Source organism: Gobio gobio (assembly GCF_949357685.1).
Source record: "Gobio gobio genome assembly, chromosome: 4".
Lineage (NCBI taxonomy): Eukaryota > Metazoa > Chordata > Actinopteri > Cypriniformes > Gobionidae > Gobio > Gobio gobio.
In genome coordinates this window covers 36,159,926-36,187,897 of record NC_137100.1, presented here as the reverse complement: position 1 = coordinate 36,187,897, position 27,972 = coordinate 36,159,926, and the positions used below count along the sequence as shown (strand labels likewise).

The 27,972-nt window shown below is 38.3% G+C and overlaps 1 protein-coding gene across 4 annotated transcripts in view; it reads left to right on the top strand.

The window, feature by feature from the left end:
- Positions 1 to 27,972, top strand: part of eda (ectodysplasin A) — a 49,720-nt gene that overhangs the window by 709 nt on the left and 21,039 nt on the right. The window lies entirely within an intron of this gene.

Genomic DNA, 27,972 nt, shown 5'->3' with positions numbered 1-27,972 from the left:
CCTCTTGTTATTGAGAAGAGAATTTGCTTTTGTCTTGCCCCCCAGACTATTGTGTGTGTGTGTGTGTGTGTGTGTGTGTGTGTGTGTGTGTGTGTGTGTGTGTGTGTGTGTGTGTGTGTGTGTGTGTGACCTTTTGTTAAAAGTCCTCTTCCTCCAGGTCAGTTCTTCTAAATGCTGGTTCTGAAGTGTCGCAGCACTGTTCATTTTGGAGGTCTCCCTTATTTGACACACCCAGTTGACATCTTTGACCACCTACTAATGAGCTGATGGGAAATCAGGATTCAGGTGGAAAAACATCCAAAATATACAGTGCTTCTCAATCTTCTATTGAAAAATAAGTAATTGTATGAGAATCAAAGTCTCAGGTATAATGATATCAGGTATCATTGAGTGAGTGCTGTAAAATTATATACGTGTCAATTTAAAGTCAGTTTCATGAGCCATAGCACATTTACATTTACAAAAAATCTCTCCACTAAAATTAAACTTAAAAGCAGCAGTTAAACAAACAAACAAAAAAATCAAAATATAGTGCCAAAGTCACAGCATGCAGCAATTAAGTCTTTTTACATAACACTTTGTTACCAATGAAGAAAATCACGCTGAAAAATTCATAAAACGTGATAAATGTTAAAAAATATATATATATTTTTTTTACACATTTCTAATCAGTAGTTGTGCACAACTATTATTAGTATTATTTACTATTATATTATTATTATTATTATACTATTAATATTATAAAATGCTCATTTAAGCACAAAATGCAATCAGTATTTACCAAATTTGTTATTTGTATATTATGTCATTTATAGTAGTGTTTGATTCAAGATTCAAGATTCAAGAGTTTTATTTGTCACATACACAGTTATATACACAATATACAACTGGCAGTGAAATGTAAACAGGTCCGCTCCATGGACAGTGCAAATAACAGTTACAAGAAATTAAAATAGAAATAGAATAAAATTAGAATAAAAAGTATTAACATAAGTAGAATTATAAATAAATCAAGTAAAGATAAAAATAGGAAATAAGATAAATAAAAATATAAAAAATATGTGGATATGATAAGTGAGATAAACTGTAGACTTAAAAAAAGTGGTTAACATAAAATATATATATATGTATATATAAAGAAGTATAATGTGCAAGGTTTATTACAGATTCAATTATCACATACAACAAGGACAGACCCCAATATGGAGCAATCTGCGTTTAGGTTTTGCTCAAAGGCACATGAGTTCGCCTTTGCAGGCAGGGGTTTCAGTTCCCTGTGAGGGTCTTTAACCCTTTAACCCCTATGACAACCACCTACCTAGTTTGTGAGCTGAGCTTCAGTCACTGATTTAGATGAGCATTTGTCTCTCGCCCCACTCACATTGTGTGTCAAAAGCCCGCGAGTGATGTGCTTCTCGTAACTGTGAATCGTTCACCTGCAGGGGACATTTGTTCTGTTTAAACAACATCTGTCCTTTTTACGAGTTCTCTTCATCAGACGCACTTTTACTGTCAGGCAGCACAGGTCGCTGTTTATTTAGCCTTCGCTGCGGTTTGGCCCGGACTCGTGTTTGATTCCTTTGGCAAAAGGCCAGGCTCGTCGCAGCATTTCCTGATGTTCACCCCACGGGCAGTGCGTTAGTGCTGAATCCAGAGCGCTTGGCTCAGGGATGCGTTTTATTAGACATAACTGGAGGTGAATTCTGGAGGTAGAATTACACACACAGACAAATTCCTGCAGTGAGTGAATGAATGAATCTAACGTACGTCTATGGCCTTTCTGAAGGGAATATCAGGGTGCACTGCAGAGACATCCTGTCCTTGGTGCACACAAACAATACTGTAAAAGTTAGTGTTAAAGGGTTAGTTCACCCAGAAATGAAAATTCTGCCATTAATTTCTCACCCTCATGTCGTTCCAAACCCACAAGACTTTCGTTCCTCTTCGGAACACAAATGACTCCTTTCTGTCCCTCTTTGGACATCTACGCAACTTCCACTTTGACGCTTCAAAAAGTTCATAAAGAGAGTATCAATTGAGAGGTTTAGTCCACATTTTTTAGACCCGATCGCTTTATGATGAACAGATTGAATCTAGGCTGATCTGCGAAATAAACAGAAACAGAAGCTCAACCAACCTTCTTGATGCACGAGAACAAACCTCTTGCGGAAACTCAAATGTACATGAGAATCAACCTCATTGTTTCTCGCATGCTTCCGAATAAAATGAATAAAAGCCTGAATTAAATTCATCATAAAGCGATTGTGTCTCTTCAGAAGATTTTGACTAATCCGTTCAATTCATATGGATTAGTTTTACGAAGTTTTTAATGAACTTTTTATTGAAGCGTCAAAGTGGTAGTTGCATAGAAGCCAATGGAGAGTACAGAAATCTCTCATATTTCCTCAAAAAGATCTTCATTTGTGTTCCGAAGACGAATAAAAGTCTTATGAGTTTGGAACAACATGAGGGTGAGTAATTAATGACAGAATTTTCATTTTGGGGTGAACTATCACTTTAAGGGCTGTAGGAATTGTCTTGTTTGCTTATTGTGATCTTGATATGTTGTCATCCTAATTGTCCATTACTTTTGTAAGCGTGTACATGTTTGCATTCACAATTTTCATACGTGATTTATTTTAGAGTGTATGGAGCAGCCCTACAGGGGCACAAACGACATCAGTGCGGGACAGACACCTAGTATTATTACTAGGCATGGTGTTATTGTGTGCATGTGCGTGCATATGTGTCTGTGAGTATTGCGCCGAAGCATGTCAGAAGAAGGTGTGTTACCATGACTACTCTGATTGATGGAGGAAGGCGTGAGCGTGGTTAGTCTGTCAGAGTAAAAATGACCACAGAGCGAGAGAAAGTGTGTGTGCAACATGACCATTCTGCTGTCATGTAAAAACTGATATAGTTTCCTTGGGGGAAAATTTTTTTTTTTATTTGTTTTAGTTATATATATATATATATACACACACACACATACACATGGACATATCGGCCATTTATTGGTCATAATCCCAATATGTAAGTCCATACATAAAGTACTATGAAATCATCTATGAAAATGTTATTGATGTCTCATTACAGCATATCCATCTCTCTCTTTGTGTTTCCAGTGACGGTCGTACCTGTTACAGTGGATCAGACCTGCTTTTCTTTTACAGTATAAATCGGACCTTTCCTTTGTTAGAGTTTATGTGTGTGTGTGAGAGAGAGTATGGGAAAACGAAGGGAATATTTTCCCCATCAACCTCTTTCTTTCTCTCTCAGGCATTATGGCATGTGGCCAGATCACAGTGTGAGCTCTCTAATGCACACACACACTATTCCTTATTAAGCTTTGTAGGTATGGGATTCCTCCTCGACAGGATATTACATTAAAGGATGGAGTCAGCCACACTCTAATTACTCTCCATTCAACTATTTACCGCTGTAACTAATACACACACAAGTTTCTCACATGCTCTCGGTGTGTTAGCCGGAGTCCTTTGTCCTTTGAGTTAGCAGTGAATAGTTAGCAATAAGGAATGCACTTGTTGATCCGCATCTTAGATCTGATACGGCTAACACTATATATCCCAGAGCGCTGCTCTGTCTGACTGATTGCAAAAGTGTGTGTGTATGTGTGTGCTAATGAGGGATCTAAGAGCGAGTTCACCTCAGCCAAACAGGTGTTAGAGAGCTGTGCTCTGAAGAAACAGAATGTTTGCACGACTTTAATGGCTTTACTTTAAACAGCTGGATCTATTTAAGGAGTCCCAGACAACAGCCAACACACAGATGTGTGTGTAAGTTTGGGAACCAAAGCTAAAAAAAAAATTACACAGTAGAGCGGCATGAGGATGAATGTAGATAGATCACTGAATCAACCTGCCTACAATAGGTCACACCAATGAAAGTCTTTTTTTAAAGGTCATATCTAAATGGATAGAATTATATGGTGTCAGAGTAGCTCATCCCTTTTCACAACATATGGGTTTTCTAGTAACAAGCTATTTTTAAACAAGCTGTAATGTAGCAATATCATGAAACCTTTTTCTGTGATAAAAAAAAAAAACGATTTAACTCTAGCTTTTTAGCTAAATTAACTGATTAATGCTTGACTAAAAGACAGTGACAGTGAAGGAATAATCACTTTATAGTTAATAAATAAATAATAATAAATTAATTAATTTGGATGATTCTTCTCAAACTCAGCTCCTGCAGGGCCACAGGCCTGCAGAGTTAAGCTTCTCCAACCAGCTCCAACTCTCCTGCTTGGAAGTTTCCTGAAATCCTGAAGAAGACCATGATCAACTGGATCAATTGTGTTTCATTAGGGTTGGAGCTAAACTCTGCAGGGCTGTGGCCAGGAATTGAGTTTGAGACCACTGCTTTAAATGAACCATTTCAAAAACTTTTTTCATTTAAGCACAGCCTTTAGATTCCTGCATGAAGACATTGGGTCTCATTCAATAAGCATGGGCGTATGAACGATTCTAAGAACAAATCGCAATTCACCAAAGATTGTGTAACATTTTTTTTTTTTTATGAAAAAATTTAGGAACAACTGAAACAACATGTACGTTACTCTGTATGGCTTTATAATCGTGTTAAGAAGTTATATTTCATCCTAACATTGCATTAATTCTATTATACAATCCATATATAAAAAATTATATAATGAAATTATTAAATAATACAATTTAATTTCATCTCAAATACATTCGATCATATACATTTAAAGAATAAGAAAAGCTGCGTTATAGCTTCAGCTGCAAGGGTTCTCTGACTAACGCAGATGTACGCGTACAGCTGGCTAGTGAGAGCTCTGTAATCGGGGTCTTTATAAAAGGTGTTTATAGTGAAAACTGGTGAGAATGGCACACTTGACATTGCTTGAGGATCCGGGCGAGAGCGCGTCTGTGAACAGTGACAAGTTTGACGAGAGTGACGAAAGACTGTAAGGAAAGCTTGTGTGGAAAGCCCTTATATGGAGATGGTTTGGGTGTGTTTTATGCAAATGACTAACCTTGTGCATGCGGCCGCTCATTTAGAATACTCCAAATTTACTAAAATCAGAACGAGGTTAAAGGATTAGTTCACTTTAAAATAAAAAAATCCTGATATTTTACTCACCCCCATCTCATCCAAGATGTTCATGTCTTTCTTCTTTAGTCGAAAAGAAATTACGTTTTTTGAGGAAAACATTCCAGGATTTTTCTCCCCATCATAGCTTTCCATGGCAACCAAAATGTTGAAGGCCCAAATCAAAGCAGTTTCAATGGGCTTCGAAGGGCTTCAGAGGCTCTGCGTGATCCCAGACGAGGAATAGGGTCTTATATAGCGAAACAATCTATCATCTTTATTTATTTTTTTATTTTAAAAAAAAATACTTTTTAAAGCTACACTATGTAACTTTTCCGTCCACTAGAGGTCGCCTATTCAAAACAAAGGCTTAGTTTGATGACGCCACGTTTGACTGCAGAATCTTGGGACATGTGGTCTACACCTCACAGCCGGTGGAAAAGAGTCAGGATAGGACTTGGGCAGAAATCATGTTCATGGATGCGATTATTAACATTGCTGTAGTATGAAGAAGATCAGGACCGAGTGTTGTGGAGCTGAGCAAGGCCGCAGGAGCGATTGAAGAGCGGGACTGTTATTATGACAGTGTCGCCGGCGCCACTTCCTCTTTTCCAGTCATGAGTATGAGGTAACGCAACTCTGTTTATCGTATTAGATATATCTGAGTGTGTTGAAAAGGAAGCTATGACGTTCGCTCGGCGGCTGCTATAACACTTATTCACACTGCAGTGAGAGTAAAGCGTTTCTGCTAAATAAAACCGGAAACCGAGGGTAACGCAGATATGATGCAATCGACAGGCGACTCCCTCAAACGCATAGCTCACACGTCCCGGTTCCTTGGTTAAAATAGCAATTTCTCACGATTTACAAATAGTTGGAAACATTTGGGATATTCTGAGTACTCAACTGAACAAAATATATAACACTGGCCTAGTGGTTTTTGGATATTTTACTGCAAAAATCTTACATAGTTCACCTTTAAAGGTCCCATGGCATGAAATTTTCATTTTATGAGGTATTTCAACATTAATATGAGTTCCCCTAGCCTGAATATTGTCCCCAAGGGGATAGAAATGTTGATCGGTGTAAAACCGAGTTCTGGCTGTCTTTCTCTGCCTTTGAAAAAATGACAGGCCAGACGAGCCAATCCTGAAGTCTCCTGGTTTGACGTCCAAGCAGGAACGGTTTCCTCCCTTTCCTCCGCCCAGAAAATCTGGCACGCCCATGCAAACGCTATATTATTGTCCTCGGCTTGTGAATGAGTGAACGCTGGCAGTTTCTCAGTGTTTGGATGTACAAATGAAAACAGAAGTCTTTTTTCAGTTCCTTCTGATCTGTGATCAGTGATTTCTTATGTGTAGCTAATTATTTATTATTCGTGCACACACTGCGGCTTCTCTCTCTCCCGACAGAACGGTGTTCTCTTGTGAGTCAGTGTTTTTGTACGTCCTCGTCGCGTCTATCTGTTCTTAAATGTGCATACAGTCGGGAGTTTCTGCTCAACATAGGCAGAGCCACATCTCTTTAGAGATAAACCTCACGCACGCCGAAGCTCGGCCTTTAACATCCCCGACCCCCAGTACTGCATCTGGCCCACAGCAGAGGCGCCAAACGCGGCGTGAGATTAAGCAGAAGGGGGGTAAGCGTGAGGGTATCCGGCTAGGCTAGCCAGCTTTCCCCACAATAAACTGGATTACATTCGATTACTGCTGTTGTGTCTTTGTTTGCGCTGTGTAAGTTACTCAATGCGCGTCACTGACGCTTTTCATATGATTGGAACATATCTAGAAATAATGCTTTAATCAAACTTACTAACTCGTTCATCTCGCTGTAATGGTACATTGCATGTGTTACAAAGTTGGTAGAATAATGATGAAGACGGACTCGGCGTGACTGGGACTCGTGTTTATTCAGAACTCTCAGATACAAACACAATAAACTCGCGCTGACAGACAGCGCTCTCACAACTCAGTAGTTACTATAAATAACTTTGTTAGCAATCGCTCCGTCTCCGTGATGTCCGGTTCGCGACCGAATCATTCTTTTGAACCGGTTCTTTTTAGTGAACTGAACCAGTTCACCAAATCGGACTGAATCGTTCTAAACGGTTCGCGTCTTGAGTCAGCGCTGATCCATAATTTACTAAAGTTACTAACTTTCTGACATGAGTGACAGCCCCTCCGACTAGAAATAAACGAATAACCTGAAGTATATTCTAGTACAACAGTTCACCCTGAACTAAAACATGCTGAGAGAACTGATGAGAAGTGAACTCAGGTCCATCCGTCTCTCTGGCAGCAGCTCGTGCGTCGTAGACCTCGTTAAACCACGCCCCCTCCGCTCATTTCAAATGCAAAGATGTCAGCCAATCACAACAGTGGGCGTTTTTACTGAAGTCTCACAGCAGACACGCCTCTTGAAACAGGGCAGTCAGCCACAGGGCAAACCGCAGTACAGACAAAATGCCTTTTATTTCTAAATTATGACATTTTATGATGTAAAAATCATACTAACAATATAAGTACACCTCAGGAAACAATATAAAATAATAGAAAAATGCCATGCCATGGGACCTTTAATCTAAATTGCTCATCTTGCGCTGCTCTGCGTCGTGCCAAGGATTGCGCAATCATGCCGGAAAGGTCACGCCAGACGTAGACAGAAGTACTGCTCCAAACGAACGTGCGAGGACTAATACAAACTCCCTTTACTAAAAACACTCCATTTTCAACTTAAAAATCGCCTGAGATCGTTGTTTTACTTTTTTTTGCTAAAGGGCGTTTGTATTAGTCTTAGCATGTGCGCTTCGTAAACACGGGGGCGGTACTTCCGCCTACGTCTGGTGTGACCTGTACGATGTGATTGCGCAATCCTTGGCACGTCGCAGAGCAGCGCAAGATGAGCAATTTAGATTAAAAAGTATATTCTTTTAAAAAACAATTTGGAAAATGACAGATCATTTCGCTAGATAAGACCCTATTCCTCGTCTGGGATCACGCAGAGCCTCTGAAGCCCTCCGAAACACTTTGAAACTGCATTGATTTGGACCTTCAACATTTTGGTTGCCATGGAAGGCTATGATGGGGAGAAAAAATTTCTCCTGGAATGTTTTCCTTAAAAAAAAAATATATATATATATATTTTTTTTTTTTTTTTTTTTTTTGACTTATTAAAGAAAGATATGAACATCTTGGTTGAGAAGGGGGTGAGTAAAATATCAGGACATTTTCATTTTGAACAAAGTGAACTAATCCTTTAAGAACAAATTCATGTGCATATGAATGTTTTGTGAATCAGGCAGCGATTTTTCATGAGAAGGGTTAGGGTTAGGTTAGGTAAGAGTTCGGCTGCAATTTTTTGACATTTGGATTTTATTATTGGAAATCACTGTTTAGATGTACCTTAATCTATGTGTGAATTGCTGCCATTAATAAGATTTAAAAATGTACATTTTAAGCCTACTACAAAATGTATTTTTTCACAAAACGCGATATCCGCCAGCCCAGTTTCTTTACGAAGTGCGATATAGAATGTTCAGGATGCTGCGCGAGCTCAGGATGTCACGCGAGGAGAGAGTCACCGCCGGTGAAGAGCTCCGAGTTTGCTCAGTGATTTAACGATAATATCAAAACAAAAAACGTTTACCATTTACTTGTTTATACTGTAGGCGAGCTGTCAGTCACGTAGGCTAAGTCACTGATCGACAGCTGTCTGTCAGTCAGAGAATCAAAGCTAGAGTCAAGCTAACGTTATGGATTTCGATGACGGATTGGAGCTCATTCCAGCTGCTGTTGGGAGAAAGAGGAAGGCATCTAAAGAAAATCATCAAAGGGAGAAGACAAACGGGCAAGGCATTCAGGGGAGGGAAAACATCCAAAGATTAATTGTTGTCATCGTGCGACTGCGAGTAATGTTGGTCTGTCATGCCGACACACACACACACACACACACACACACACACACACACACACACACACACACACACACACACACACACACACAAAACATTGATTGACTAGCTTTTCTAAATGGTATTACAGTAGTAGAATATAGCCTAAGGTGGATATATAGTGTTTTGCAAAAAAATAAAAAATGTTGTTATGTTGTGCATGTTCTGGCCAAAACTAACTCGGAATCTTATTATTATTAATCAATCTTTGTATATACTATTCCATATATTTATGATGTATTGTTTTTTTAACCAATTTAAGATGTTTGACAATGTTAAGATAAATATGTTGCATTTTGGCATGGTTTTTGACTTATTTATGAACTATTTATGGACATAAAATTAAATAAAAAATATCCTGGATTTGAAGAATATTGTGTCCCTGGCCTTCACTGAGCTCAAGTAATAGTTTAATGTACAAACAATTGTGAATGAACTTGACTGTTGATGTCTTAAATAATAATGTCAACTAACCAACATTTCTCAAAATGGATATATCTCGTTTTGCAACGAAACTCTTTAATATACAAAATAATTCACCCAATTAATAATATTAAAATAATATTAAAGTCTAAAATAATATTATAATATTTATTAAAATAAAGAAAATAAAAATGATATATCTCTCTCTCCTTTTGTGGCAGATAAATACGGTTCTAAAAATACTATTTTCACATTGAATAAATGGATAGATATTCACAGTAGGGCTGGCTGGGTATTGACACAAATTACATGATTCGATTAACAATTTTCTAGGAAAAAAATCTCTCAACTAATGCTGTAAACTACAGGGAGTCTTTATAGTAACTTTATAATTACATATTTATGTTTCTAGTCCAATTATTTTGTATTTTTTAAATATAAACATTTCGGGATTTCGGTAAGTTGAACTGGATCTTTTAACATACCTTCTGATGTTCATTCATGTTTATTAGCTGTAACTAGAAAAGTGGAAGTGATGATCCCTTCATGTGCGCTTCACGTGCTACCTACTAAACCCTTCAATGTCCTCTCTGTCAATAAATACAGCTTTTGCCATTTAAAAAGTTTTTATAGTGATTAATGTGATCTTATATTGGTTGTGACTGGAGTCTGAACACACTGCCCCATTTCCAGCATGCCTGTCCCCAAGTAACCCAGTGTGTGTTTCTGCTGGCCTGTGTGTGTTCATATTTGTATTTGTTTGTGTGCGCATGTCAGTCTGTCAGTAAGAGCCTGTGTGTGTATGTTTGACGTTGTACGTATAATAACACCCATTATTCTGGTCCTGCTTGGCATTTATGAGGAATGCTCTGTCTTTCTGTTGTGGTGTGTGTATGCGTCTGTATCTGTTAATATTGTATTTTGTCTCTGTTGTGGTGATTTAAACTTTTCGCAGCGGTTTAGGTCTCCTGGTGGTTTCCATCCTTGTTGACATCTGTGTGTGTGTCTTTACACGGGAATGTAATTCCCTCTGTTGAATCCTAAACGGGTTTGGTTCGCCCCGGGGTTTACCGACTGAGAGAGTTCCAGACAAACATCATTGTCTGTGACCAGGCTATGATCTGTCATTAAGCTTGGAGATCAAGAGGTCATGTGTGAGTGTGTGTATATTTTGACAAGGCCTCCTGTTATCACTCCATTGAAATGAAATGACTCCTCTGAATAAAAGCAGTTTAGAAGTTTTATGTTAAATTAATTTGAGCACAGCTGGGTGTATTTAATCATTTATTGCCTTTGAGGAAACCTCCGTCCATTTGGAGAGGTAGATGACAAAAAAAGAAGGGAAGATGAGTGAAAGCTTGACTAAACAGGACAATCTATTTCGGTGTCTGTGATATGTGAACCTCCCTGTGGTTTGAGATGAGAGCAGAGGCTTGTGTTGTTTTTGGAGTCATTACCAGCATATTCTTGATGGTCCTCTGAGAATCGTATGAAATGTTGTTCTCAATAATGTAATCCATATGTGATAACATACTCATAATCTAAACCTGCTCTAATCTGTATGTGTGGACGTGCACATCTGTATGGGGTGTGTTTGAAAATACTCCAATCCAGATGAGGCTGGAGTAAGAGTGATGAAGGTGGCATTCATAATCATAGCTATATTCTTTTATTACAATGTTCTTGTGCCCTTAATTCTGATTTCTTGCTCAGTGTTATGTCCTCTTGTATATCTGCACTAGGCTTGCTGCGATTAGTCGGTGTTACCGGTGTTACACAGTGTTACACAGTGTTCAGCCGCACACACCGATTACATCACTTGTCCATCATGGTTGTCCAACTTACAAATTTTGTACTAGGGATGAAACGGTATGGAAATTTAACATCACGATTATAGTGACCCAAATTATCACGGTTATCAATATTATCACGGTTTTGTTCAAATGAGATGAAAGTGTTCAAAAAGAACAGATGCACACACTTAAAACATTTAAACAAGTTTTATATTTGAAATCAACAAACAACAAATAAATCAAGCAGCTCTATGCACTTTTTTAAGCTAGATTCTATTCTGTGGGATTTCCTTCCTTCCAGCCAAAATAACGTTACACCCGCAAATGGCGGTTGTTAATGTCAAGCCCTGATTATCCCTTAAATGTCACCCTAGTCTTGACTGAATTTGTTCGTTCGCTTCACGTTATTATTTCCCAGACGTAACGTTAGTTTTGGTATTGAGGTCAAAGTCCACTTGCCTTGCGTTCGTAGTTTTGAAGTGTTCCCCCTATTACAGTGACTTTCTTCTGGCATGTTCTGCAGACAGGGTGACCATCTGCGATTAAGTTTCCCTCAGGACTTTTGTAAAAGCCAAAATATGACCACACCTTAGATTTGGTCCTTTTAGAAGTCTGAAAAATCTCCTGGCGCTGTCACTGCCTTCTGCCATTTCTTCTCATTCAAAAGACAGCGCTGCGCTGCAGCCAGACTGACGCTGACTGGACAAGATTTACCGCAAGTGTTCACAATCGTGATAATCACACGTGGTTTTAATGATAATTAAATTTTATACGATATTACTAACCGTCACTAAATTTTATCGTGGTTTATCGTGAAACCGGTAATCGTTTCATCCCTATTTTGTACTCAATCATGTCTCATGTAATCACTCAATCAGTGTTTCAACCATAGAAAGACGTCATTAAAACAGCTTTTGAACAATGTCACGTAATGTTGCATTTACCTTAGGAAAAGTATTGGATGTTCACAGTTCGTTGGTTAGGTATAAATGCACCAGGGCTCACTGTATAGTTTTCAGCATTATTTTGGAGAGATTTTTTTTTTCCCCTTGCCTCTGTCCCTGCCGGCGTTTTTTTTTTTTTTTTATTGCCAGCCACATCTTCTAAATTTCTGTACAATCACTCCACTCGCTGTGATCATCCTCACCGTTAGGGCTGCACCATTAATTGTATTTTAATCGTGATCACGATTTCTGCTTCTCTCGATTAATTAAAAATAAATGTTGCAATATTGACCTGCTGTTTATTTGTTTTGAAAACGTTTTTTTTTTTTTTTTTGCATTGGTAACAATGCCTCCACCATCTTTCCTGCTTGGGGTTGCCAGATGTGATTCCCCAAGCGGAGCCTTTTTTCTTAAAAGGATGCATTTTCTGCCGAGTGTTTTACTCATGTCAATCTGGCAACCATACGCACATGCTCTCTCTGGGCCGCTGATGATCTGCTGTTTGCTGCTACTAAATCTGCGAGCGAATCTTCTCTCTGATGAACTGTAATAAATCTAAACATGATTCTCTGACATATTGTTTGCGATTGTGGTTGCTGAACAAATGCACAACCTCTGTGCTACAATACAAAGTATAAATGTAACATTATTTGGAATTAATATTAAGAATTTCTTAGCTTTTAGAGAAGCTTCTTAAAACTACACAGTCTGTTTACAGTGTTTAGCCATTTCAAAGATGAAAATAGCCAGCTAAAAGACAAAATGGCGATGGGCATCTTTCTTTGCAGTCTGTCTGTACAAATTAACATTTGTGGAGCAATCTGGATCTGTGGTTAAGTGAAGCAGTTCTGTTGCAAATATCTAATGTGACCAAAACTGCATTACTAGAAGTCATATGAATGGTAAGTGTTCAGTTTACTCTTATCAATACAATTGTAATCAATACATTTTTTTGTATTGATTTTCCATTTGATGACGCTATCATAGTTGAATTTTATGTGCCACCGACAGGCAAATTGACAGCACCAGAGTTCCCATTCTCTGTCTTTATTAGTTTACTGTCTTCGTTTACCATTTGCCATTGTATTATCAGACAGAACTGTCATAGTAACTTGATATATCATTTCTTAATACATCATCAACATTCCAAAAATACACATTTATATAATTTAAACAAGTCTTCAGCGAATACAGCAGTTAGATCTTCTGAAGTGTGCATTGTATCCTGTGTAAGCCTATATCGTTCAACCCCTACACTTTACTTAGGGCCTTAGTAAACTTTTCCGTTCATATAGTTGGACCACCTCCTGAGATGGTCATTTTGGCATAGCTTAAGGAAATGATTGTAAATGTAATGGTTAACCTTTTGTTATAAAAGCACTGTGTACTTTGCAAGGGGCCTCACTTACATGATCATGAATCTGTTTTACATATGGTGACATTTGAGTGAGGCTGACGGTAATGATATGAATCTGAATATGGATGGCATGCCCTTTAAGATTATATCATTGATTTATGACTGCTTAGATGATTGTTCATGTTTTTCTGGCTAGACCCATGGCATGCCTTGCGTCATATTTCTAGCAAGAGTCTGGAAATTAATATAAATCTGGGTATATAAGGATGTTACTCTGCTGTATAAATATGTAGGCCATATGAAATTATTATATTATTAAAAGAGAGGCTGGTATTAAAGTAGAAGTTAGTTGGCATAGAAGTTTTGTCATCTTTTTATAAAGGAATCGTGACATCATGATTTATCAATGATTTGGATATGGTGAAATCAAAAACTGATGCACTGACATAAACTCATTCATACACGGACACAAAACATTGTCTGAATCTCCTCTTTGTTTTTCGCACCTTCTTTCTTTCTTTCTTTCTCTCCTTCCCTTCAATCCAAAAGCTGTATGTTCATTTGAGTGCACGTCAAGCTGTTGAGCAGATGTCTTCTCCCTTTTTTTCTTTCTCTCTCTCTCACTCACTCACTAGCCTCTCTATCTCTTGCTCTCTCTGTTTCATGTGGTTTGTGGTTTGTCCCAAATTGGAATTGTTTAAAAGCCACAACACAGAGCCCTTTACACCAGGCAAAGCAGAGGAGGGGGGAACAAAGCCAGCGAGAGAGAAAATAAATCAAGAGAGCAGGTGGAGAAGAGTATGTGCCAAATTGCAGACAGGTGCGGCCCAGCCTTGACATAATCGCCATACACTCGCTGTCCTCGCACGTAAAATACTAACCACTTTAATCACGCTGCTCATTCTTACCACCTGACAAGCCTGCAATGGCATCTTCCACCCGTTAAAGTTAGGGGTCAGGGCAGCCACTGTCTGATTGGAGGACGAACAAGGAAACCTCCATTTATTTGTTGATTTTTGGAGTTTTCTCTTCCTATGATTGGTTGACGTGATGCCCAAGTTATGTCTTGGAAAAAATATATCACATGAAACTTTAAAGAGTTATCCCAAGGTCTCCCATGTCCCACTATGTCTCAAGAGGAAAGAATGTTTCTTTTTTTAAGGTGTTTTAATGAAGCCATTAAAGTGTGGCATTAAAACACTATTGAAACAAATCTATTGAAAAGGTGGAGCAGCAACTCCAGTAATGAACAACATGCAGAACACGTTCCAGGCACATGTGCATGCGTATGTGTGTGAACGTATGCACATATTTCCCTTGAAAGGCACTAGATCACGTTAATTTAATGTTTGTTCTAAAAAGCCAGGCTGATGATGGTGTGAATCTGTGAGTGATCACGATAGGTGGTGTTTGGAGCAGAAATCATCTGGCATTTTTAAAAAGAGTCTCCAAGAACCAAATGACGTCTCCAAAATTATATATTCATAAATAAAAAGTGGGTCTACTGCTGAGGCATACTTTTGTATGTGGCAATATCAGTCATTGTCTCTCTTTAAAGGAATAATTAGCATTCTGTCATTACTTGCCTTCATGTCCTTCCAAACCCTTACAACAAATTTTTTTCTTCAGTGGAACACAAAAGAAGAAATTCTGAGGACTCTCCAGTTGCTCTTTATGACGTATGTCCTATGTTGTATCCCATAACGTTACATAAAATCTTTATTAGAGATGTACCGATTGCAGATTTCTTGGCCGATTCTGATTAAAAAAAAAAAAAATTGTAAGTGTGACCTGCCGATACAGATTTTTGCCGCTTCCGATTTTCTTTCTAAGAACTATAATTGACAGCATATACAAACAAAAAAATTATTTTCATAAAAAAAACACAAGTAAAAAGTAATAAAAAAAGAACAAATAAACAAATGGCAAACAACAGCACAAATAAATGCTATAGAATAAAGAGAGAAATGAAATTAAACACAGCTTTTAAGTTTTTCAGGTGGGTATACAGTATATTCAGCTAATAAATACTACAGAAATTAAAATAACACGGGATAGTATTTATTGTAAAAAATCTAATGCGTATTAATGCTTACAAATTAATAAAGTTACAAAAGTTATTTAGTCAAGAGCAGATAGTGATTTTTCTTTGTCTTTTGTTCTTTGATTAAGATGACAGACAGCCGCAGGAATATTAAGCTGAGTTTATGTACCCAATATACTGTAACACAACATGCGTTATCTGTCTCATCTATCTACGTTCCAGAACTGACTGTTATAATACTCACCAAGAATCGGAAAGACGCGAGACTGACCGGCCGGTCACCGGTCAGGGCCGATCATGCAGGAAATGGGCTGATTCCGGTCCCTGGCTGGTCGATCGGTGCATCTCTAATCTTTATCTATTATCTTGGGCTTCTTAAAAGCGACTAAGTGTAGATCAAGGGCCGGTTCGCAAAGAATACGTTTTTGCAGTGGACAATGTGATCAGGTCAGTGGAGCAAAAAAGCAATCTCTTGAGACTCGTTTTTAAAAGTTAAAACTTGAGTGCCATGTTCTTAGAACGCAGTGTCATGCACAAGACGTGAGCGTTAAATGCATTCGTCTAGCATGTTTACATAGAAAAACAATGGATAAGTAATGCAGTGGAATGCAAAAATGCCCTCTGTGTGGACTGGCCCAAAAAGTCTGCAAAATATGCCATTGTTCCAACCAAGGCGGGAAACACAACAAACCTTTTCCACCACCTGAAAAGGTACCATTCCAGCGACAACACAGAGAGTACAAAAATATGGTATGTGTAGCATAATGACTGGTTTAGTGTTTGCATTTTGCACTTTTTACTCAAATTGGTAGAAAAAGCTGCCAGCATTATCAAATTATTTATTGTGATAAATATCAATATCAATCAGTATGGGAAAAAAAAAATATTGGGATCGTTTTTTTGTTTTTGTTATAACAGCCAGTTCTAGTTATAACAGCCTGTTCTAGTCGCCATGTCCAAAAGTTGCTTTGTTCTCCACCCTGGATCTAATGCGGTTATGGTAAGAGTGTGGCATTTCCGAAACACACTCAAAACGGTTTATCAATCACAACACACTGATCCAGAAGGAGGGGCTTCATAGAGACCCGGAGCCGTATTCACAAAACATTTTATCTTAGCACTAAGAGTTCTCCTAAATACCAGTAAAAGTTCTTAGTTAAGAGTTTTCTCTTAAAACCTATTCAATTTCACAAAGCTGCTGAGACCAACTTTTACTAAGGAACAGAGAGAAGTCTTAAAGGGTAACTAAACCCTTAAACAACTTTTTAGAGTTAGGCTCTGACCAGGGGTTGAGTTACCCTTTAAGCTATGAATAAGGGTGGGGTTGACCTTGTTGCTATGGATGATGTCATCACGCTTACTAACCATGCCCACAGTGATTGGCTGATAGGGGAGGGGTCTCTGTCAGGGATTTAATGATAGAAATATTGCAGAATTCAAGCGACAAATTATGTTTTATAAACATAGTTCAGGAGGAGCACTATCTAATCAGCTCAAGTATATACAGTATACACAGCCGACTAGTTACCTCGACAGTTTTCTGCATCCCTCCGAGTCCGCCACCCCGACTCCTCTCTCACGGCCCAGCCGGAGATTCGGGGGAAAACTCTGGGTTTGGGCTAAATTCTGAGTTCGGAGCCCTCAATCCCCTCGGACAGCACACCAAGTAGGCTTATTTTACTCTATCCGATCATTTGTAAGTATGAACTCGTGAAACAACTGTCGCAAGTAATCAGACATTAATTTCTTTTTTATTTATTTACTTATTTAATAAATAAATATAATTTTTGCCTTTTATTATGATAGAACAGTGAGTAGACAGGAAGCTAAGTGGAAGAGAGAAATGTCCGCAACAGCCATTAGGATTGTTTGTGATTTGGAGTGATCTTAGTGACTTAGGAGTGCTCTTGACTACTCCTAATGTTTCACAGATTTAGGAGCTGGTTTTAGCACTAAAATGCTAAAAACAAATACTCCTAGATCAAAAATTCAGATCGGACAAATCCAAGAAACACCAGCATACATGTCAGTGTAAGGGTCCACTCTTCAAAATGCATACCACTTTTTAATCCAAAACGACAAAAAAAATAGGGGAAAAACAAAAATCCTCCTTTGTTTGCATGAGCGTTTTGAGTTAGATTAATCAATCATGTCCATTTTCAATGAAATATCGATTCTCCCCTGCAAGCTTAGACTCTTCCGCATAATACGAGCCCTCCCAGGCCTTTCTCCTTCAATCACAGGCTGAATCCGAAATCGCCCCCTATACCCTTAAATAGGGCACTATTTGAGAGGACAGCCATTTGTAGTTGTGTCCGAAACCATAGTGGATGTTATTAAGTGCACTCATTCAATCCCACATTGCACCGCAATATCGAGTGTACACTCAACGGCTGTCCGAATTCACTCACTCGTTTTCATCCACTCCTTCAAGTGAACTATATTAGTGGACTAGCGTAGGGAATAGTGAATGAGGTTTTAGGGGGTGATTTCAGATTCAGCCACAGGCTTTCTGGTGACTCATTATATATAGGAAGCACATTACTGGCTCGGCGAGCTGTCAATCAAAGCACCCATGGTTTTCGTTGGATAAAACTAGTCAATGCCTAGCCAGTGCCTTGCCAGTCAAGTTTTGATGGATGGACATAGTAACCAATCAAAAGGCGCCATATTGCGCAATTTTATGTAAACAGATACTAGTGGTTACATCTTCATTCGCACCAGCACGCACCTGCATGTTTACGCACACACCGGAGAGGAGCGCACAGACTGACAGACTGTTTTTATCAACTAAATAAGTGTTTTTCACACTTTGTAAATTCTCAAATTTTTTGTAACTGTATATCTATTATAATTAGCAGTTTATTGCAGATTTATTTGAATGAAACACTACTCTTTACAATTACAAATGTTCTGAAATAAAGGGCCTTTATGAAAGGACGCCAATACTTTTCTTGACATAAAAGCTTACAGAAGCTACATTTTTGAGAGCATCATCCTCAAATTTGAATCAAAACATGATTCACTTACATGTATATTTTAACCTTGTTTTACTCTGTTCCAATACTACTTTGACTTACATTTTGGGTAACAAAATTTTAAGTGTCTAGTTTAAAATAAGACCAGATTTATGAATATAGACCATAGGGTTTAAGAGCTGCAGACATTTTTATTTGGGTATGTCGTTTTCAGACAATTCTCAAAAATAGGGGCGCAAGTTAAGAGTTTAAATGAGACCTTTATAAAACTTCAGGATGTAAATGGCTATGGTTGGATTGTAATAAAATAACATTGTATAGAAAGTTGAACTGTTATACTCACTGGAGTATAATCAAAGTTTTTTGCTCTGAACATTATCGTTACCATATCTGTTGGTACTATTGTATTACAGCCATTACTCATGAATTCATTATGAGACCTCATCTGTGTGTATGTATACTGGGATTTCAGTGTTACACAAAGGTTAATTTTTCTCTAGTTTGAAGCCAGCTTTCGTGACTCACGCAAAAAACATGAGAATGAGAGGGATGAATATGGAGGAAAAGGTATCAGAGAAGAGAAATAATGAGAGAACAATTGAGAAAAAACAAAAATAGGAGTGAGAAAGAGGGACATTCTTTCTTCTGTGTGCTTGATGAGCCAAGCCTTTTGTTTGAAGCTGTCATGGTTTGCATACAACACAGCACAACACACACGCTGAGACGTGTAATCCTTGAAAAATATGTGGAGGCCTCTGTGATCTCTTGCTTACATGTTTCCCGTCTTAAGTTTGGGATAAATATTTGTGATGTATGTGTACGAGTCTGTGTGTGTGTAGTCCAAGCCGCAAGAGTTTGTTACCGATGACCAGGCCCACATGGGCTCTGTGCCTGCAGAACTCTGCAGATTTCCACAGCATTTTGACAAAAGCTTGACACATTTCTCACCCCTTGCATGTTTGTTAATTAAATATTTTGGCTAATATGATTATGCTTTCAGCTACCATTATGAGTGTAGTTCAATGCATTCTGCAGAATTCTGCAATTTTACCTGCAAAAGCCTTTGGGTTCAGTCCGTGCACTCTGACGACACTGTCACATGTCGTTTGTTGGGGGGAAAGTGAGTGTGACTATATGGTTAAGTGGTTGGTAAAGAGTAGTTAGTGTAGACTGGTGTGTGTTTACATATGGAATAGTCTGCATTAACATATGTGCATGTTTGTATACTGTGGCGTTAGTAGTTTTGTGGTGTGTTATTGATTCAGCTTGTGAAAAAAAACAGACCATGTCCCCACTACCCAAAGAGGTTTAGATGGGGCTCAGAGGTGAAGACTAACAGATAACAGAACCGACTTCTTTGAGCTGTCCTTGATTCCCTCTCTCTTCCTCTGCAGCTGTTCATTTTTCTGCTGTATTCTGTTCATCAGCTGGTATTAATCCTTCCAAACACTCTAGACCCTTAAGACAAACGGGAACGCCTCACTTTACAAACCACTTATGGCACCAGACACACGACCCTCGGAGTATGTGTTTGCGAGCGAGAGAGATAGAAAGGAAATGGAGCCCAGGGTCTGGTTTAAGTTAAGAGGGCAAATACTTGTATGCAGGCACATACAAACTCGTATGCACACACTTATGCTCACTAGAACAGTTGTCGCTTGGCTACAGTGATGACAGCAAGAAATAGCCTGACTGTGCGTGGATGAGACAAAGTTATAGGGTGAAATGGGCTTTGCGGTTTGGTTGAAACGTCGATCACTAATGTGCCAATGCTGAGGAGGACTAATGCGAGCCATTTCCATGGCATTTATTCAGCAATGATGGACGAACTAACCCAATTTGAGTGTGCGTATTGCGTAAGGCTGCTAGTTGACCCCGTCACATTGCGAGATCCACTCTGGGGTTGCTCATGATCTGATGTTTTACTGTGTTCACACATAAGCCTCACTGGGACGCTTCTTTGTGAATCCAAAAAGCTTGTCTAATGTCATGGCCTGATCTGATTGCAACCTCTAGAGCACATGCTGCTCTCATTTGGCAATATTCATGGGAGGGTGTAACGGTTTTTAGAGGTTGCTCAAGTTTAGCGGAGGTCTCAGAGGATTCCATTACGATCTCTGTATATAGAAGCAGGAGCAGGGATGACTGCTTCTACAGTGTGATTTGTCAAAAAGATTACAGATCTCGCATTGAGCTCGATTTTATACAACTATAACTATTAGATTTGTTCAAATCCAGAATGCACTTTAAGAAAGGAACAGAGAACATTTTAAAGACTGTATTCTGAACACGCGTGTGTTTGTACTGGGCTGCAAAGCATTTAATTACAATTTAAAAATTTGCCATTTAAAAAAAGTCATTATGCAAATAAGTGAATACAATCTGGTTCTGTCATGCTCCAAAAGGACAAGGAAGTCTTTGGTATATGTAAGATTCACGGGGCTCCGACAGACGCCAACCCACGGTGGCAGTCACCAGATTAGTGTGTGTCACTTCTCAGACATTCCAGACAACACCAACAGACGCACAGGGGTAACGCAACTGTCTGTTGCCATTGGTCAGTGTCTGTTGGTGCAGTGTGAATTAGCCTTTAGATTATACTGGAAGTGTTTCTCACTCCACACCACAGGTTCAAAATATAATGAAGAATACAAATGTCATTTTGTTCTTGTGTGTATTGTCATGTGCAAAATATGTACAAAAGAAATTATTATATTTATATAATCATTGTACAGAATTACTTTTATTATTATTATGGAAACTATTGTATTGCTTTAGACGGAGGACTTTCTACAAAACAACTTGCATGTGAGGGTGAGTAGGCAGTAACAACATTTTCATTTTTGTGCAGGGCTGCATGATATGCCCAAACAATCAGACTGCAAGTGATATGCAATATGATATAAAGGAGAGAGTGTGATACACTGATACACTGGAACCAATAGGCTATTGACACACATCTGTGTTTTGTTTTGCATAAATATGGAATGCATTAATCACGTTTTTTCACTGATGTCGCTACACATTTCCTGTATTTATTTGAAATTGTGTGAGTTGGTTAGATTAGATTGGGAGCAAAAGTTGTGCATTTTGTACAGAACCTCAAGATATGAGTTGACTTGGCAATTTAATAACTAAAGATTCAAAAGACTTTGTTGCAGTTGTCAGTTCAGTGCAAAAGCCGTAAATGTATTTGAATATTTATTTCATCACTAATTAACACTGTTTTTTTCCCATGTTAACACACTTTCTACTATCCCGGCATAATATACAGAGACAACCCCAAGGATGATTTCCCGAAAAGTGTAAACACTGTGGCTCTGTGGCACTTTCAGACGTTGCTCTGTTTGTGTGAGTGGTCTAATGTGTCAACTTCTGGCTTAACCAATGAAGTGACTTTGGTGTAAGTTGGTGCTATTTTTTTCCAGTTTGGTTTGGTGATGTTAACTGTGCAGAATTACAATTTCTGGATATGGGTTGTATAATAAGGACAAGTAGGATCAAGCCATTTGTTCTCAATCAGCTCTATTTTACTTTGTAACAGTATTTGTAGAACCACAAATTTCTGATGAGTGGTATTTTTTTTTTTTAGAAGAACAGTTTTCTTCAAATTGGATATTGGTCTGTTTACTGTTATAGTGGGCATAATGGCTGTTCCTCTCATTCCTTTGTTACTGTGTTATGAACTCTGATGTTTGGTTGGCCACAACTATGCAGCCCAGTAATAAATCTTTTGTGGTTTGTTTCGCTGTACTGTACGAGAATGCTCTGCGAGAGTGTGTAATGTGAGTAAATGTATATTTATTTCCAACAATATCAGTGGAACCCGAAGCATCCGTCTTCTCGTGTTTGTGTGTGTGTGTCTGTGAATTTGAGTAAGATGGGTGTTTTTTAGAAACGGCAGCCATGTCAGTTTGTTGACTACATCTTTAAAATCGCTCTTTATATCTTTCAGTCTCTTTATATATCTCCCTCTTGCATCTGTCCTCTGAATCATAACAGTTGAATCATTTGTTGCTGCAGAACAAAGCTCTAATTGGGGTTGTGTGTTTTCATAGCTTTTGTTTAATGTATTTGGTGTTTTTTTTCTTGTCAGAAAGAAAACAGACTGATCTTCTTCCCAGGCTGGAGATAGTAAATGCGCCGGAGCTGGTTGAAAATCGATGCAAATGTGTGACGATTCAAGTCGGTTGAGATGTTAAACAAATCACATACTGTGACCTTGCTTTACAGGCACGATAGCAATGAAATCAATGAATGTTTTCTGTTCATTCAAGTTGAGCGCGAGCACACCCAAAAAGAAAAGAAGCATGGTGACGGCAAGCGTGTAGTTAACATTGACTCCTTCAAATCTGAGTTGTGGTGGCATTTTGGCTTTCCGAAGACTCCGAAGGCTCAGTCACCTCCGTCAGCATGTAAAAAGATAATAGGCCAAACCACACTGACCGACGAATTTGCAGCCTCACTCGCGGCGTCAAGGGCAATTGCCACAGAGATCAAAAGGTACATCGGTGTTTTCGCAGCGAAAGATACAAGGCTGTTTTCTGTCATAGTAAATAGATTCCAAGCTCTTCCTCATCAAGAAAAAGACACGCGCCAGGATGTATTTCACAGACTGAAGGAGAACGCTGTGCAGAACCAGGTGTTGTATTTATTTTACCATTTTAAATGTGTACATGGATTTTTTTTTTTCCAACAATTTGTTGATTATTATGGCATATTTATCTAAATACCTTTAAGTGTAATGATACAAATAAAAATCTTTTTAAAGATCTCAATTGAGTTATTTGACATAAAATATATATTTAAATTTTACAAATAAATATGTAGAATTTTGTCTGAGAAATAAAAAGACACTTTCATTTTATAATTGTGTCTTAAATCCCATTTTGTAAAAAAAAAAAAAAAAATAGTGAGAAAATCGTATTGTGAAATTAGTATCGTGAATCGTATCGCATCGTGAGTTGAGTGAATCGTTTCATCCCTAGCACCTATGTGTAAATGTGAGCTTTTAAATAGCAGTAATTCACTTCAGAAGCATGTCAGGAATTGTTTTGGTTACGTGTTGGTTTGTTGTTTAATGTTTAGGATGTTAAAGCTTACTTTTAAGTTCATTAAAAGTGTCCACTGAACTGTGTGTTATAAGAGATTGAAGCTACAGGGTCTCCTCTGGAGATCCACTCTCAAGATCAATATTTTATTGGTAAATCTATGCCAGTATTTCCCTCACTACTTGTTTCACTTGATAAATTGAGCATATGCCACAAAAATAATGTCAAGAAAATGCATCTTTGTTTTAAGCGATTGTCCTTGCGAGTCATGCGTAATAATTAACACAAAAATCTGTCATTTGAGTAACAGACAAAAAAGTATACAGCACAACCAGTGAAGTCTGATTCATGAACAAATGACTCTTTTGAGCTGATCCTCATCAATGAATTATTCAGAATGACTCACAAACTTTTCAGTCACTGTTTCAATTAGTCTGATGAATCATTACACTTTGGAATTGAAATCTAATCAAATCAAGAGCTTGTGAATCCAAATTGAATCTGGACATTTTTATTGATACCCAGGCTTAAAATATATTTCACCCTAAAATCCTCAGAATTTATATTTTGAACAAAAAATTGATCATATTTTTTGTGTTCAATGCCTTGTGACATTTTTTTTTAATCAGTCAATGTTCTGATGTGATCTGATAGCATCTTGCCAACTTTTCATTTGTGTCAAGCTATCATCGCCATGTCCATGACACATTTATAGTGATCAGCTTGCATTGGAGATTAATGTTTTTTTATATTTTATTTTATTATTTGCATGATGGAATGATGATATAATGCTTTTTTTCTCCCGTGGGATGTAACATGAAATGGAGCAATAATAGATGAAAAGACAGAGGGAAATGAATCCAACACTAACAGCAGTATCAAAGCAGGAACACATGCTTTGATCAGCTTCAACATTTAAATCTGCAGACTGAAGAGCAAGTAGGTCATCAGAAGGTTGTCTTGTGTTTCCATTTTTGTACTTCTATCCAGATTACTCCAAAAATTAGCTCAGTTTGGATTTAAAACCTATATATAAAATGATATTATCTTCATAATAATAATAAGAGCATTCCTCCTGGAGGAAGACAAGGTGACATGAGGATGTAACAGGAGGGGATAAGAAAAGGGTCTATTGATGAAGAGGCCAAAGTTTATTCTCTTTGCATCTTTTGTGCCTGTGTTTGTGAGTGTATGCACATCTCATTCAGTGTTGGTCCCAGATGGGCTCCAGCTGTACGAGTTAAAAGCCACATCCAGCTGTCCGTGCTGTGTGTGTGTGTGTGTGTGTGTGTGTGTCACACTGGCCTCCAACTGGAGAAACTCACCGCTTATGAGGTGAGAACATGTTGAGACCACTGTCACATAAGGTCTGGCACTTTTCCTTTATGTGTGTGTTTTACCAAACTGCCAGCCATATTAACCATTGTTAGCATATTGAGAAATACTCGCATGTTCAAGCCACACGTTATACGATGGACGCGTGTGCTTTACTTTAAAAGTCGTCCTGTACCAAACTCGAGTCCACATTCCTATCAGGTCAAACGCCGCTCTGACCTGCCAGTCAGTATTGTGTGCTTGAAAACACACTTTGTGTGTGTGTGTGTTTGAGTGTTTGAGAAAATATAACTCTTGCCAGAGAACATTTGATTTCTGATGTACTCTTTAGCCAAAGCAAGCAGAGCTGTAATCAGATTGCCACGGTAAAAAGATCCCTCCTCTGAGGGAGTGACATCATGAACTGTTGTGAAGGTCTCTCACTCTCATTCGCAACCTGACACAAGTGTTTGACAACCATGGCATACTTTGTTTTATCTGTACTAGAGCCCTTTTTTTTAAACCCTTTTAGAACTTCATCGAACTTGTTTAAAGCTTAATTTGTGCTTCTAAATTCTCTAGATGCAACTTGATCACAAAATAATTGAAAAAGATTTTACTTTTGAAAATTCTATACTTTTAATGAGGCATTTTTTTCTTCATTATGGTTTCAGGATCGCTGTGTCACCCTGAAATGTTTTAAATTAGTTTAAATTCAGATATTGAAGACATTTATATAAAAGGTTAATCATTGGCATTGTATGTATAAATAGATTTTTTTATGCATTTTGGAATAAATTGATAGATTTGTACAAAAAATAAGCATTAAATCATTGACCCACATCCCTCCCCCTCCTACCTCTTTTATAATCATCTTTTATTTTGCAAATTCAGCCTCTCGAAATGGCATGTAGTGTTAAAGGTGAATTCTGATAAATTGGCCCAGTTTTTGGTATTCTTGTCAAAAACTGCCCTGATTTACCAAAATTCACCCCTGCATGCTTTCAGATAGTTATAGTGCTTGGTCTGTTTTTTTTGTACATTTAAATGTCCTGTGCATGAAGCTTTAAGTGGTGGCAGCTTTTGTGCTCATCTGAAAAGCAGTTATGTAATTTTTATTATTAAACTCTCTTGGCTTAAATAGCTGCAAATGATTGTCTAATGATGGTAATAACGTGTGATTTATGATTGACCGGTTGTGAGATGGTCTCCCTGGAGCTACGTAGGATTAACTGCCTCTCACAATATTGTAATTGTGATAGAGCTGGCTGTGATCTCAGAAACTCTCCATTTCCTGGAATGCATCTTCCAATCTTTCAGCTAGAGGCCCAGATCCTTAACCACTAAACTACCACTGCAGTCTGTCAGATTCTCCAGTTGATTCTAGGCATATGTGATTCTGCCCACGTCAACAAAACGTCTTCATATGCAGTGTTATTTAAATACGCTCTGATTCAGCATCGCACTGTCATACACATTTCATACACACACTTGAGTCTGTAGAGGATTGTATCTCTCAGTAGGAGTTTAATTGTATGATGTCAAGTGAGCTTCATTGGTCCAGGAGGACTGCGGTCATTCTCAACAATGAGAACATCTGCTCTAAGCGAGTGCTGTCTTGCTTTGTGATTGGGTCATAATGTCAAACTATCAAACATGTTAATCCATCCTGACATTTTTTCCCTTCTTTTTCTAGAACGTTCAGGATTTATCACGCCATTCTGTCAGCAGATTTCTACCCATCAGTGTTTAATTTATGTTAATGGACTATCAACAATATTTGTACGGTTTATTGAAATATTTTAATGTCGTTTATTGTACATCTGGTATCTTGTAGGGGTTGACCATTTGATCTTTCAGGGTTTCACCACTGAAGTGATAATTGACATAATTTGCAAAAAACAAACTTGTACTGATAAAAACACAATAATTGAGGGCTTTAATAATAGATCTTTGTTCGCATCCGAGTCCATTTGACATCAGAGTTCAGTTTGTTTGGTTGGAGTGAAAGTGATTTTCTAAATTCAAGTGCTTGTCAGTGAACCACTCATGGGCTTTATGTAATAACCTATATAGCCACATATATTTTGGAATGACAGTGAGGAAAATAAGTATTTGAACACCCTGCTATTTTGCAAGTTCTCCCACTTAGAAATCATGGAGGGGTCTGAATTCTTATGAATCCTTACCATTTTAAATGTGTACATTGATTTTTTTTTTCTCCAATAATTTGTTGATTATTATGGCATATTTATCTAAATATAAATATAAATATTTATCTAAACTATTTATTTGTATGATACAGCTGCAAATAAGTATTTGAACACCTGAGAAAATCAATGTTAATATTTGGTACAGTAGCCTTTGTTTGCAAATACAGAGGTCAAACGTTTCCTGTAGTTTTTCACCAGGTTTGCACACACTGCAGGAGGGATTTTGGCCCACTCCTCCACACAGATCTTCTCTAGATCAGTCAGGTTTCTGGCCTGTCGCTGAGAAACACGGAGTTTGAGCTCCCTCCAAAGATTCTCTATTGGGTTTAGGTCTGGAGACTGGCTAGGCCACGCCAGAACCTTGATATGCTTCTTACAGAGCCACTCTTTGGTTATCCTGGCTGTGTGCTTCGGTTCATTGTCATGTTGGAAGACCCAGCCTCGACCCATCTTCAATGCTCTAACTGAGGGAAGGAGGTTGTTCCCCAAAATCTCGCAATACATGGCCCCGGTCATCCTCTCCTTAATACAGTGCAGTCGCCCTGTCCCATGTGCAGAAAAACACCCCCAAAGCATGATGCTACCACCCCCATGCTTCACAGTAGGGATGGTGTTCTTGAGATGGTACTCATCATTCTTCTTCCTCCAAACACGTTTAGTGGAATTATGACCAAAAAGTTCTATTTTGGTCTCCTCTGACCTCTGGATCATCCAAATGGTCATTGGCAAACTCAAGACGGGCCTGGACATGTGCTGGTTTAAGCAGGGGAACCTTCCGTGCCATGCATGATTTCAAACCATGACGTCTTAGTGTATTACCAACAGTAACC